The sequence below is a fragment of the Mandrillus leucophaeus genome, unplaced genomic scaffold (assembly GCF_000951045.1).
Source record: "Mandrillus leucophaeus isolate KB7577 unplaced genomic scaffold, Mleu.le_1.0 Scaffold583, whole genome shotgun sequence".
In the NCBI taxonomy this organism is placed as follows: Eukaryota; Metazoa; Chordata; class Mammalia; order Primates; family Cercopithecidae; genus Mandrillus; species Mandrillus leucophaeus.
This window is the reverse complement of record NW_012106286.1, coordinates 538,407-553,794: the sequence shown is the minus strand read 5'-3', so window position 1 is coordinate 553,794 and position 15,388 is coordinate 538,407.

The window sequence follows — 15,388 nt, the reverse complement described above, 5'->3', positions numbered from 1 at the left end:
TGTGTGTGTGTTTAGGAGTGTGTGTGTATGTGTGTTTAGGTGTGTGTGTGTGTTTGTGTGTGTGTATGTGTGTTTAGGGGTGTGTGTGTGTGTATGTGTGTTTAGGAGTGTGCATAATGAAAACACAAAGTGCAGATTCAAAGACAGGAGTGTCATGGGAGTAGGTGCTTTCTTTGGACAAAGGTGAAAGGTTGAGACTATCGATGAGTTCAAAAGCCCTGGAGTCAGCTTCTTTCATGACCAAATGGCTTGTAAGGACCCCTGTAAGGAATAAAAGATAAAGCAGCAAAAAAAAGAAAGAAAGAAAACAATATATATTACATCTTTATGAAAAGTGAGAATAATCCGTTTCAAAAAAAAAGAAACTTTCCGTGTATCCACCAAAATAACCAGTCTAGTTTATTGGGAGAAAATACTGATTTTGAGACCAAGCAGAGCTCCAGACTAAGTTTCCTCATTTGTAATTAATAATATGGCGCACAACTTGCTGCAAGGATTAGAGAAGTGCCCAGGAAGGCACCTCACCCACTTCTGGCCAAAGATAAAAACTATACAAATGTAATTGAACTTCTGCTTGATATCAAATTACATGAGAATGGATTTCACTTGGAGAGGATCTGGGTGACCCTCAGGCCAGCTCAGGCAGTCGTGGAGCTTAGCTTATTGCAGGGTGCAGTGCAAGCCCTACAATTGTGTATGAAAAGAAGCAACAAGCCATACGTATCAAAAACCGGACAGAGAATGCAGATGGTGGTTCATGACCTGAGGCCCAAATAGAGTCAAAGGGCGACACTCTCTCTTTCAGGTGCCTTCCAATGTGGGTAACAAGCAGACTGTGTGGTGTGCTACAGGGGATGGCAGCTGATATGGATTGATCAACGACATTAATTCTGGGGAGTGATGTCTCCAAGCAGCACTAGAAAAGTCAACTAGCATAGAATATTATTCATATGATGTAGGTAACAAGAATAATACACCTAAATGTGTACCATTACAAATATACTGTTTGTATATTCTAAATGATGCTGTACAGCCCTTTAATGTTATTAGTCGTTATTCAAGTCTACATAGCTTGAAAGAAAATACATTTAAATTTCACCAAAAATATGGGTGAGATTATGATGTATTGGAATCCCATTTCCTGGGTCTATGATTATATGATAGAAAGTGTGTGTGCTAGCAATGACTAGACCGGGTGTCAGGAGACTGATTCAAATTTTGGCCCAACCATTCACTGTTTGATCCTCTGCAAGTTGCTAAGGCTCTCTCAGTCAGTAGCTGCCTCCTCTGTAAAATATGCTAACGTCATCTACCAAAAAGTTTGTTTCTATAATTATATGAGATAAAATATAAAAAGTATACAAATGAAGGAGTGTGTGCATGTAAGGTGAATCTTACTTTAATTAAAAAAAAAAAATAAGAAAGAAAGAGACGTCATCTTCATCCCTGTCCACCATCATTTAAATGCATTTCTGGTGTGGAAATCAGACTTGATATCACACTTGCCACCTCATGAACTTTGTTATCTTGGACAAGTGATGTTTGACCTCTCTAAACTCAAGCTTCTCATGTGCAACTAGGGTAATTGCATCTACCTGAGTATTGAAAATGTGCAGTTCTCTGCAGCTCACAGGCAGAACTCACAGCCATCAGCCTCATCTCTGATTTCAGCCTTGGCGAGGCATTGTAGCTCTTAGAGAAGGCTGAAGCACGTTGCATTGGAGCTTCTGTTGGGGAGAATTGTCAGCTTTTGGATTAATGAAATTACAGTCAGGGATGGTCGATCGTAATTGGCTTTTGGTTTAGTCATCCAAAAAGCCCCATGTGGTTCATATCAATGGTTTCCTCAGTTTCAGTGTCCAATCACCGTCAATGTGTATTTCTTCTGCACAGAGGCTCTTACTGCAGCATTTGGTTTAAGTGTTAGATTTGTATTTTCTTCATGCATCCAATTGCTCTCAGACCAGTGGAATGCTTTAAGTATATCAAGTAAATAAATCAAATAATTTCCTCACAATGTGTGTCAAGGGCTGAGGGACTGTGTGTCTAATTTACTGCAAATCCTGAGGGATTATTTGGATTTGTGAGAAAGCAAAGAATTCCTCGCCTCTGATTCTATGTAAAGGAAGGGCCAAGAGCTTCCCGGCATTAGATTTAACTCTTTCTCCAGCATTTCCCATTGTGTTTACCTGAATTCCATTTCTTTCTTTTAAATTTTCTTTTTCAGAATAGTTCCAAGCAATGCTATCCTAGACATTTTTATAAACCCTTACTAAACAGCAGAAACTAAGAAGTCTATGGGACCCTGGAGGCTATGCGGTAGGACTTCCGCGATTCCCAGGTAAGATGCCGAGTTGCAAACGCCAGGTCCTCCCGCTGAGCCCTCAGGGGTGGCAGTGCTGTGGCCGGTTCTCCTGATGCCCACCCAGACCTGTGTTCTCTGGGTGTTAAGACGTTATCCTGGCTTTATAGATAGATGTACCAGTGGATTTATTCCCCTGTGTTTTGTCTCAGGGGAAAGTCACTATCAGTTGCCAGCACAAGCCCAGCTTGGTTTTCTTTTTCAGCATTGGCCCCACTCAGCCTGCAGCCTGAGCTCCAAAACCACAGCCCACCCACACCTACCTGCCAGGTTCACACCTGCCCACATCCACCTGCCTCGCCCCACCCACCTGCCCCACCCACGCATCCCTGCCTCTCCACACCTGCGCACACTCACATGCCCCACCCACATTCACCTGCCCCGCCCGCACATGCCTGCCCTGCCCAGCGCAGGGTTCCGGCCACTTCCCTGAGCCCTCTTACATTTCAAAATTTATTTTGACCTTGGCATCTCAGATTTCTCCGTCTGCTGACTCCATCTCCAATCTCAGCTCCACTCAATTCCCACCTGCAGTCTTCTGTCTTATGTAAGATTTAATTTACGATTCCTACTTAGTCATCCAATTCCTAAAATCTTCTCCCTGCACTTTCTAAACTGCCAGGGTCTGGAATTCATTCCCAGAGAGGCCCCTGGAGGTCCGAGGGAGAAGTCCGGCCCACGTGCAGAGCCTGGCAGGGCCGCAGCTCCTCCTTTCTTGAGAATAAGGTTGCCTCCTTACAGGGTGGGTCCTGGCAGTCACACCCACACTTCATGATCCCATCCCTCAGCCACAGGGGAGCACCTGAGAGTTGGGCTCTGGCCTAGGCCAAGGGGTTCCTTCTTCTGGGAAGGTGAGTGGGGACACAGCAGCACCAGGGCCACTGGTGCCTGTTAGGACTTAGGGTATGGGTGTGGGAGGTGTTGGGTGGTCCTGCCTCCCTGGAGGGAGCACTGGGAGGGAGGAGGGAGGAGAGAGAGGGAGAGGAGAAGGGGCCTGGAAAGAGGGAGAGGGAAGAGAGCGACAGGAAGACATAGGCAGGCAGCTGCTCCTGGGCTCACTGTGGGCTCCACATCCTGCTTCCCTGAGATTCCCCAATACTCTTGATAATTAAATATTATTTTATTAATTGCTTAATCATATTTGAGTCCAAGTAAAATAATGTTGATTAAGATACTTATCATTCTCCTTGTGACTTCCTTCCCTTATTTTTCCTGCCACTCAACAATGTTTCCTCCTCAGATAAGTTGTTTGAGCTCCCCTCTTTCCATCCTCTCCCCACCTTCCCTCAAAGGTGAGGGAGTGTCAGAATCCCCCGCAGGGCTGGCTGGAAACACAGCGGCCAGGCCCCATCCTCAGAGCTTCTGATTCAGTAGATTTGGGCAGAGCAGGAGAATTTGCCCTTTTAACAAGGTCCCAGGTGTTATGTGTTGAATTGGGTCCCATCAAAAGACACATTGAAATCCTAAACCCTGGAACCTGGGAGTATGAACTCATGTGGAAATCGGTTCTTAGCACATACCATCCAATTAAGATGGGATCACACAAGAGTGGAGTGGGCTCTTATTCAGCAACCGGTGTGTTTATGAGAAGGAAGGATTTTGGGCACAGACACTCGAGGGCATCCAATGATGAAAGAGACAGAGGTTGGAGGGGTGTATCTGGAAGCCAAACAGCACCTAGGACGGCCAGTAACCACCAGCAGCCAGGAAGCCTCAGGAGGCACCAGCCTACTGACACCTTGATTGTGGACTTCTGGCCTCCAGAGCTGTAAGAGAAAAGAATTCTGTTGTTTGAAGACACTCAGTTTGTGGGACTTTGCTATGGCAGCCCCCAGAACTAAAACTAATTCTGCTGCTGATGATTCGGGGACCCCACTTTTTGATGGAGGCTATAGAACATCCCCTAGTGGATTCTTCTTGCCCCACCTCACACCCTTCCAACTGATCTACATGCTACTGCTGGCATTGGCGATTTGAAATACAGATCAGTAATGCCATTTTGTTACAGTAGGTAGCAGCGGGGCAGCAGAGGACTGCCCCAAACCCACCAGGAAAGTCAGGTGACCATCAGGTCAGGCAGTTGTCACACTGCCTCTCTCAAATTATAATTCGTTGCAGCCAGTGCTAGAGAAAGGCAGTTTTCCAATAGATAAAAACACCTGTAACTGGTGCTCAGCAGCTTCCAAATAAGATCCAGAAATTAGGCGAGTGGGCTCAGACCTGTGCCTCAAGGGGCAAAATAGCAAATTTTAACTGGAATATGACCTTCTGGGGTATTGCACTGGAAATGGGATGCAAGACACTGAAAGTAGGCCACCATATAAATCCCTAAGTCCACAGTCAAATGAGGCACATGACCTCCAAGATGGCTACTTGGCCCTCTTCCAAGTATACCTCTCTGAAGGCTTTTTTTTTTTTTTTTTTTTTTTTCCTGAGTCTCCCTCTGTCGCCCAGGCTGGAGTGCAATGGCATGATCTTGGCTCACTGCAACCTCTGCTTCCTGGGTCAAGCGATTCTCCCACCTCAGCCTCCTGAGTAGCTGGAATTACAGGCACACGCCACCATGCTCAGCTTAATTTTTGTATTTTTAGTAGAGGCGGGGTTTCACCACGCTGGCCAGGTTGGTCTGGGAAACCCGATCTCAAGTAATCCGCCCACCTACCTTGGCCTCCCAAAGTGCTGGAATTACAAGCGTGAGCCACTATGCCCCACCTAAAACTTTTTAATACACTTTCACTCCTGCTGTAAAATTTGCCTTGGTCTCTTCTTCTGCCTTATGCCCCTTAGTCAAATTCTTTCTTCTGAGGAGACAAGAATTGAGGTTGCTGCAGACCTGTATGGATTCACCACCAGTAATAATTTCTTTGGTCAAAAATAAGCTGAGCCCCTTAGCAGGCATTGGCGGATGTGGGTGATGTTTCATTTTATACTAGAGTGTGTGTGCACCTGTGTGTGCGCGCAGTGTGTGCACGTGGGCCTTTATCCCTGACTTTCCATTTGAACACACACCTGCTGCCTCTGGGTCTCCTGTTGAGCTTCACAGGACTGTACAAGCTCTTAGCTGAACTCAGCTTAAAACATCCACCCTGAAAATTCTCCTCGTCCTTCAATGCTGGACTGAAGTTCTACTTTCTCTAGGCATATGTGTGTGGAAGTACCTTGCATAAAGTTTTATCTTTTTATCCAGTGTTTTGACAGCTTTAATCATTTGATTTTCATCTTATTCCTGTGGAAAATAGCACAAATGTGTTTACTTGTATTTCATGGAAGAAAATTCAATTCCCTAATATTACATAGATAGATAACAGCAGAGATAGGATTTGAACACAGAACATCTGATTCCAAATCCCATACAATGCTATCACTTTTTTCCTACCATCACCTAAAAATGTGTATGCATCTCCCCAAGATTTTCTTTCTCATTCTTTGTTTTCTTGTTAGTTGTTTACACAGTAAGCTCCAGGAGAATAGTTATTTTTAGATCGCTTAACATATCTGGAGCCATATCTAGCATATATTAGAAAATTAGTGTTTGAGTGAGAAAGAAAGGGAAGCAGAAGAAAAAAATCAATATTAAAAAGAAAGAAAAAATGGGAAGAATATATTTTAATATTATATCAGATTGGATTCAGTGGTAATTTAGCTGGCACAATCCATTGATTTTACAAACTTATGCACTTTGCTAAGTAAAATGTGCATGTATTTATATGTATAGATTTGAACATTACATATGTCCGTGAATGCATATATGTGCTTATCATATATGTATGCTTACACCCTGCCAACTAAGTTCTTCGTTTATCCCATGAAGGTGTTTGTTTTGAATACTGTCCTTATATCAACATTTTTGTGAATAAACGATGAATTATACAGACATGGGCCTTTGTAATGCATTGTATACACTATTATTCGTATGTTTTTACATTGATGTTTAGTCTATTGTTTTGAATATCTTGCAGCCATATGCTGCTCTTGATCTGCAAAAGAAACTCTCCCAATGGGAATTACAAAGATCTAAACTAGTAGAGTAGTAATCAGCATTTGTTTCATGATTTGTTCTATTTTTGAGAAATCGACAAAATTATACATTATATCCTTCTACTAAAAATGGAAGGTTTTGTTTTCCCAAAGCTTGATTCTTTATAGAGCCAGTGATTGGACACTCTTTTATAGGTAGAACTTGAGAGTTGTCTTGGTTGCTCTCAAAAGGAATCCTAGAGGAAGAACTGGATGCACCTTGGTCCTCTGTGAGAAACATAAATAAAGGGTTCAACTTCATCAACTGAGACTTGCACATCCTCTGAGAATTCACCGCGTTCCTCCCTGCATGCTTCCTTGCTTGGCAAATGCATTTCCCTGGGACTTTTTAGTACATTTCTTAAGTCCTGGTGTTAGGTTTTACCCAATAATGTTTGGACAAGCAGTCAGAAAGAGCCACCACTAGGCAGGGTATTCTCTACAAAGCTAGCTTCCTGCTGGAATAACTTGGAGGCCGAAATAGCCAAAAACAAATCCGAGGGGCCTGGCTCCAGCCAGCAGTGTCTTTCACCCAAGTGTGTTCAGCCACGCCCAGAACCATTGTTCCTCTGGGTAGGAAATGAAGGAGGGGCTCCTTCACTGCAGCCAAAGAGGAAATGGGGAGCCTTGCCCTTGCATATTGCATGAGACCGCCACCCCCAAATTATGCAGATAAGAGTGGTTGAATCCAGCAGTCAGGCACAGAAAGGGAAAACCCAGCTAAGTACAGTAATTATAAACCAAAGAGACCTGCCTGTTACGGGTGTCATTTGGAGAAGCTTGTGGGCTCCTTTCCCTTTAAGGGCTGAGTTGCGGGACTGTTGTTGACTGTGATTTGAAACTCCCTCCCCTGTGGGCTGGTTGTCATCATTGTTCTCTCAACACATGCACCAGGCTTGGCTTAATTAGTGGTGTGTTGTTGGGGTGGGCCAAATTTTATATCCTGGCATTGGGGGAGGTGTAAAGTTGCAGCCACAATTGTCTGGAGATGTTGATCAAATCCAGATTACGTGAGCCTGGGGCACAGTTGGCGCAGATTTCCTTACCAAAACAGGCTAATAAACAAGTAAATAAGAGGGGAAATGCTCTCCTGCTTATTAGGGAGTCGGATTCCCTCTATCTTTTTTTATTTTAAGTAAAACTAGATCATTTCTGAAATTTTTAGGCTTGATTTTGCAGCATGCTTTTTTTTTTTTCTTGTTTCCTTTCCATTTGCATATTTCCTAGGAGACAGGCTCCCATCTAATCATGGATTAGGATTTGAAAAATCAGTAAATTTTATGCTTTTAGAATGTCATTTTCTCTGTGAAAATGGAAGCACTGGTGGCTACTCCTTGTTGTAACTACTGTGTTTTCCACATTCCACGTAAATTAAAGTGTATATAAACACGAACATTAGGAAGTTGCTTGATGAAAATACATATTAGATTCTGAAATGCACAGAGACTTTTTAAAAACTGTTCGTCAAAATACACTGCTTCTGATGCATTTTCTCCTGATATCTCTGCATCAGAATTCCTCAGAGTAGGATAGATTAAGTGGTCATAAAATGCAAAAAATATGCATACAAATATACATGGATTGTATATATATTTGTATATACGGTAGAGTAAAAAACTAAACATAAAACCACCTATTTATTTTTTCTATGTCTAATAATTATAATTTTATTGTGCTTTAATACAATGTAAATATATTGTATATAATACACATAATACATTTAAATAAATATATATTTTAAATATAATTGCGTATATATGTATGTATGTATATTTGGCAGAGCAAAGGTTTCTAAATACTTGTTCAAAGACATTTTGTGTAGAAAATGACAAAACCACACAACTCCTTCTGTAATCACCCAGGAAAAGAAGAGAGCCTAGTGTGTCTAGTCCTCTTGGGCATCTAAGTACATGAATTGCATTAGGCAAATCTGGTTCCTCCTCTATAAAGGAGGGGACTGGACTAAGTCCTTTAGCAGGTCCTCCCCACCCAGTTGTTCCAGGACGCTAAACCTTCACAAATTGAGGATCTCCTCCATCTACCTTCAATCTGTTGTTTGCAGGTAGAATTATCAATTTCAATCAAGATAAAATTGCTGGACACAGAAAAAAAAAAAAAAAAAAAACTAGATCATCTGATGCCAAGTCATTTTAAAACATCTATTTAACTCCCCCACATGTAATGCTGTGATGCTGCATGAAACCGCTTTCTTCTTTCATGCAATTTGAAATCAGGATCCATCAGCCCTAGTTAATTTGTTCATGAATCAAGAATGAACAAGATCTAGATCTTCATTGTGGCCTAATTGGGGTTTAATTAACTTGGGTGCTCTTTGGTGAAGAGAAAAACAAATGTGGAGGAAGAAAATACACAGTCTCCATGTCACAAAGGGAGTTGGGGATTTCCCGAGGTTTTTAAAGCCAGGCGGTTGCAACTTCTCACACAGCTCAGGCAAACACCCCAGGACAAGCAGGCTGTGGGACATTTGCCAACTGTTTACCTTTGTTCATAGTATCTACTTGTACGAGCCAATGGTGTCACCATGAGGATGCTTCTACCTTCAGGTACAGCAAGAGAAAAGCAAGGTGGCTCCAATGTCATGCGGCTCAGCTTTGGTACCACATCGAGTGTTCTCTAGGCACCAGCCTTTGAGGGTCAACAAGTGCATGGGCTGCGGGTCAGATATCCCTTCGAGGGCTGCTTCTCTGCTGGCTGCCAGGTCTGGCTTCTTTGGTCTCTGGTCTCAGGGCGTCGTCCTGCCATCTCTACTGCAAAGCTAATCAGGACCTGTCATTGAGGTCTCTGTGGAGGATCCCACTTTTCTAAGCCAGCCAAATGCTCTGTCTTTAGTAAACACAGCTAGGGGAAAGCTGCTGAAGTAACAGCGAAACAAAAGGGACCCACTTTTCAGCTATGATGTAATCCTTGCAGGAGTCCAGACCTCAATCGGCAGGGTTAGAATTACGTTTTGGAGACAGACAAGAACATGAAAACACAGTGGAGATGTGAGCGCGACACTGGAAACTGGAGGGCATCAGAGAGGCATTGGAGCAGCGTGCATGGTCCTGCAGGTGACACACTGAGGACCGCAGCCAGTGGAAAACACAAGTGAGGTCGTCAAAAGACTCCGGTTTGGTCAGATGGAAAACTATATGTTTTGAATTAACATATCTAGACATTTCCGAAAGCATTTTCTTATTAAGAAAAACTTCTTTTTTTTCTTTCAGGACAGCAGTCGGATATCCTCTCTCTCTCTGGGGGCACATTATGGTAGGATTTGGATGCTCACACATTACCTACTACCCTCTCCTTCACACTCTTTCTCTCTGAGACTCACTTGGCTTCTGGTTCCTCAGCCTTGCAGATATTGCTTATGGCCACTACAGCCAGCAAACTGTACCTCGCTTAAGATAGTAGCATCTGGGGAAAGGTTTACAAAGATGCGCTGCCAGGTCACTGCCCTGGGAGCTATGTCAGGAAACTGTCTCTTGAGAATGAGGTTTTAACAAAGTCCTTCTGGCCCCTTAGCATCCAATCCCCTTGCAAAATGGAAGGTCAGGGCAGGTCCCTCTGTTCTACTCCCTCAGGTTACAAGAGCAGTCCTGTTGGCAAGAACCTGGTGGGTGATAATGACACATACAGAGAGAGATGGCTGGATAGATACATTAGCTAGATGCATAGACACTAGGTAGGTAGATGTAAGATAGATCACAGATAAATAGGTAGATGAGAGAAAGAGATTTATATAGATGAATATAAATATTAGATATAGATATCCTAAAAATAAAAATGAATTTTAACAATCCAGAAAATGCAGACTGTACAAGTATCGACAGAATCCACTGCCTAAGGCTGGAAGCAATGTACACAGCTCAGGCCCCTGCTGGCTGCCCAGTAGGTACTTGACAGTGGCTGTGGGACCCTGCTGGCTTGAGACACAGCAGGAAACACCGGTGCGACTAAACCCAAAAGCCTTGCCGAGTCGGAAGCACATTCTAGTTGGGTTGAAACGAATTGTGCCATCGCTTCAGAACTGGGCCTTAAAATAAGCCCCAAGCTAAGATGTAACTGGCCTGGCTAAGGAAGCAGTTTCGCAGCCAAGCAACACAGACTCTGAACTCTGCCTGTGAATTCACAAGTGTGAAACCTGACCCTGAAGGGGAGGCAAGGGTGAGGGTGTGCAAGGTTGCTGCATTTGGAAGCTGTGGCGTGGCGTTCTCCCCGTGCCAGAAAAAGATCTTTAAATCACTTTATTTCAGCACATGGCAGGCTCCATTCAACCGGCCAGACAAGCATCTGTGGTAACTCTTGGGAAATAAAAACCTTGCAACTTGCAGTCAAAGTCAGCTCTGCATTTCCTGTGAGGCTGAGAGCGAGGGAGGGGCAAGGAGATGAGAAGGCCATTTGTTCCTGCTTCCTCAGAGATGAAAGGCGGCTGCTTAGGAAACTTCTCTCTGGGTCTGCGCTCCCCATTCTTCACCCCACCCTGCAAATCCCTGCATAGGTCAGTACAGAGGGGCTAGGGCACTGCCGGAAATGGAGTAATATGACCACCACGCTGAAATCATAGCATCAAAATGCCCAGTATAACATGCAAACGTGTTCGGAGTGTTACAGGATGACATACCTTGGGAAAAAATTCTTGCTTCTTTCTTGGCAATATAGAAATGTGGTGGGTGTGTGTGTGTGTGCGTGTGTGTGTATTCCATTCCACTGGTAGGTTTTTAGGATATTTAAAAAAGGCTTTCTGGATCTGCAAGGGAATACATTTTCCCAATGTATGCTATGTTCAAAATACTAAAATATACCTCCTGATTGAGATAGATCATTAGGAGACAGAGAGATGACAGAGATAGATAGGTATAGATGTAAAGAGTTTCCAAAATTCGAGTGTCACCATTGTTTCACAATACAGAAGTTAAGGTTAGGGGCATACCAAATAAGCACCAATATAAGTATCAGGCTATGTGAATTCTAACAAAACTCTTTCCCCCCACTACCTGTGTCCCTTCTCTCGGGGCCTGAGTTTTCAGTCTGTAAGTAACAATGGTGGATTATATAATCACTAAACTTTCCCACCCAAAAATTCCATGGTAATTTTTTGAATTACTGAGAAAGGAGTTTAAGAAAAAACAGGAGTTCAGAGAAACAGAAGGTCAGAAAGATTTCTTTAGTGCACATTAGAGTTGGAAACAAAGGTCACACGGGAGCCTGCAATAGGTTATCAAAGGTTGATTAAATATAAAGCAGAAGAATCTCTCCATGCTGAATAAAAATTTAAATAAAAGGAAAATCACCTAGACACACAAAGGAGTGTTTAACTGTGTCTAACTGTCTATAGAGCTGGAAGTACTGGTGGCAGAGTGGGTTGAACTTCATGGGTGGAAGAGATAGGATTTTTCTGGAAGGGCCACAGGGATACTTCTAGGCTCACATGTTCCTCAAGAACTTTGTGGTGCCTCATCAAGAGAGTCTATTTTCCTACCTAATGAAATTGGCAGGCCTTTGTGACCCCTCAACAGATAAAACCTGGCAGCAATGATGAGCCTTTGACTTCTGAGGCCAGGTGATAGAAGGCAACCAGCTTCTATTCATCTCTCTCTCCGTGCCCACCCTGGGAACCTGACCACCATGTTGTAGGGAGCTGAGGCCACACAGCAAGGCTGCATGAAACTGTTCCAGCCTAAGGCCAGCTAAGGTGTCAGGAAGAGCCAGCATTGACCCCTGGCATGGGAGTGTGTGGCCTGCAGATGACTGCGACCTTTGAGCCGCCCCAGCTGACACCAAGTAGAGCAGAAATGAGCCGTCCCTGCAGAGCACTTCCACACAGTACTGAAGCTTGAAGGTGTGAGCTATTGAGGAGATTTGTTACGTGGCCACAGTAACCAGATTAAGGGGTTAATGCTTGAAACCTAGAGAAGAAAGAGTTTTCATCTCTCGGGGTGTAAAAACCAGATCTTTAAATGTTTAACTATTATGTCAAAACTAAGTTAAACTGAAACCAACGGATCCAGTTTGGAACTCTGTGTCTTATTTCAGGCATGGGATGAATTGAGCAATATTTTCTCCCCAGCAAATGTGCTTAGAATAGCATCCACCTAGCACATGGGCGATGCTATATGAGTATTTGTTAAACAACATTAAAACAAACATTTCTCTTATGCATAACTGTGTGAAAAAGGCAAACAAGAGCATCTCCAAAAGCAAAGGAAATGTGAAAAGTACTGCCCAGGAGTTAATGCTAAGAGGTTTATGAAAGTCATCTTCTGGATTTCTGCCCCACAGGCCCAGGATAGCAAAAGCCAGCGTTCCTAACCTGACAGCACTGCTGTTAAATAGGCTCCAAATCCTGTGGTCCGTGGTGTTTTTGTTGCCCAAATTATACCTCCAGATGTTCTAGGTACATGACAAAGACAGATCTCAGGGGTGACTCACAATCCAAGGACTCCCAAGGAAACAGATTTCCCAGTAAATATCCAGAATAAATATTTTCATAATTTGCACTAATTCTATAAATATGTCATTTTCCCTTTTCATTTTCTCACTCTAGTCACCTCAAAGAAACAGCAGCACTGTTAAATGGGTGTGAACCACTCTTGACCCCCTAGTTAGGGTAAAATACTTAGAAATCTCTGAGGGTCTACTAAAAAATTTCCCACATCAGCAAACTATGTTTATGGTGGAGTATTATTAATGGGAAGTTAGTGATGTCTTTCAATTGCACAAAAGACCTTTTCTTGTTAAGAGCATCAGAATTCGACTCCATGCATTTACCTAGCTTTGTGAAACTGGTCAATTCTAAACTCTAAGACTGACTTGACCCTCTTTGAGTATCCAGCATGCATTAAACACTATGGTAGGTGTTGACGTATGAAACAAAGGGATTACTGATTCTCCCCTTTAGGGGATTACAGCACAGTACAGAAAGACAGGTAATGAACAAGGGCAGGAAAGACTTAGGAAACAGAAAACTAGACCCCCTTGAGCCCATGCTTATTTTCAGGCAACTTTAAGCCAATTCTAATTTGTGTTGGATGTTATTTTCTGCTCAATATAGTACTAAGTAAAAGATTCCAGATACATACTTTTTTCTCTACCTGAAATCGTTCACAAAATCTATCTAAATTGAATATATATATACACACACACATACACACTCGTATATATACACACACACAAACATTGAGGGAAATAATTAAAGATATATATGAATATATCTCAACCTTTATCAGCTCTGTGAGTCTGCATATCATAAGTAATCTTTTAAAAAATGTATATAGCATGTAGTTATGGGTCAAATTGTGTCCCCTCGCTCCTAGAAGATATATTGATGTCCTAGCCTCCAGTACTTCAGAATGTTGCAGATGTCATTAGTTAGGAGTATATGACACAGAGAAGAGACAGAGCAGGATGGTCAAATAGAAGCCTCCAGCAAGCATTCTTCCTGCAGGAACATGAAATTGAACAAAAAGCACACAAAATACACACAGAACAGCACCTTTATAGGAACTGAAAAACGGTGAGCAATTACAGTACCTGGTTTTAACATCATATCAAGGAAAGAGACACTGAAGAGGGTAAGAAAGTCTTGAATTGTCTACACCATCCCTTGCCCGTTTCCTGGCAGCAGCCACATTGTGTGGAGAGAGAATCTGTATGCTTGGGGGAGAGAGAGTGCAGTGACTGTGGGACAACTGGGGCAGCCAAAGGAGTGCTTGTGTCACTGATACCCCAATCACAAGCAGTGAAGGTAACACCTCCAGGAGAGCCTCGTCCCCTCTGCTTAAAAAGAAGAGAAGTGAGAGTCAAGAGGACATTGTCTCATAACTTGGATAAAAACTCATCCATAGAAGAATAGGGCACCAGGCAGATCTAAGGCCCACCCCCCACCCATTGCAGGCACTAGCTCCTGGATGACATTTCTAGACAAACCCTGGGCCAGAAGAGAATCTGGTGCCTTGAAGGGAAGAAACTAGTCCTGACAGAATTCATCACCTGTTGACTAAAGGGCACATGTGCCCTGAATAATCAGCAGTGGTAACCGGGCAGTACCCGGCCTTGGATGACACTCAGATGTGCTCACTTCAGGTGTGATCCTGCATATCCCCAGCTGTAGCGGCTATGGAGATAGACCCCTTCTGCTTGAGGAAAGGAGAGGAAAGAACAAAGGGGACTTTGTCTTCCAGCTTGAGTATTAGCTTGGCCACAGTGGTATTACAGCACCAAATGGGCTCCTGGAGTCCCCAGTTTCAGGCCTTAGCTTCTGGGTGGCATTCCTGGACCTTCCCTTGGCCAGAGAAAACCCCATTGCCCTGGAGGGAGAGACTTGGGACAGGCAGCAGTCACCACAAGCTTACTGAAGAGCCCTTGGGTCTTGAGTGAACATTGGTGGTAGCCAGGCAATATCTGCCGTGGTCTTGGAGTGGTGGTGGCCACGCAGACAGAATTCTTTGAGGAAAGGGCAAGGAAGATGGGAAGGGCTATTTCTTGAGGCTTTGGTGTCAGCTCAGCCACAGTAGATTAGAGCACCAGGTACATTCCTAAGGTTCTCAACTCCAGGCCCTGGCTCCCAGATGACGTTTCTGGGTCTGTCTCAGGCTAGGGGAAATTTGCTGCCCTGAAGGGAAGAATACAAACCTGGTTGGATTAGCCACTTGCTGATTGTAGAGCCCTTGTGCTTTCAGTGAACATAGATGGTAGCCAGGCTGTGGTCACTGCAGGCCTTGGGTGAAACCCAGTTGGGTCAGTCCCAGTGATGGTGGTCACAGGGGTGTTTGTGTCACCCCTCTCCAGCCCTAGGCAGCTTAGCCCAGAGAGGGAGAGAGACAGACAGAGAAAGAGAGAGAGAGAGAGAGAGAAAGAGAGAGAGAGAGAGACTCCATTTGTTTGGGAGAAAGTAAAGAACGAGAACAAGAGTTTCTGCCTGGTAATCCAGGAAATTCTTTCAGATCTGACCCAAGACCATCAAGGGGGTCCCTCTATGAGTCGGCAAGAGACATAACACTACTG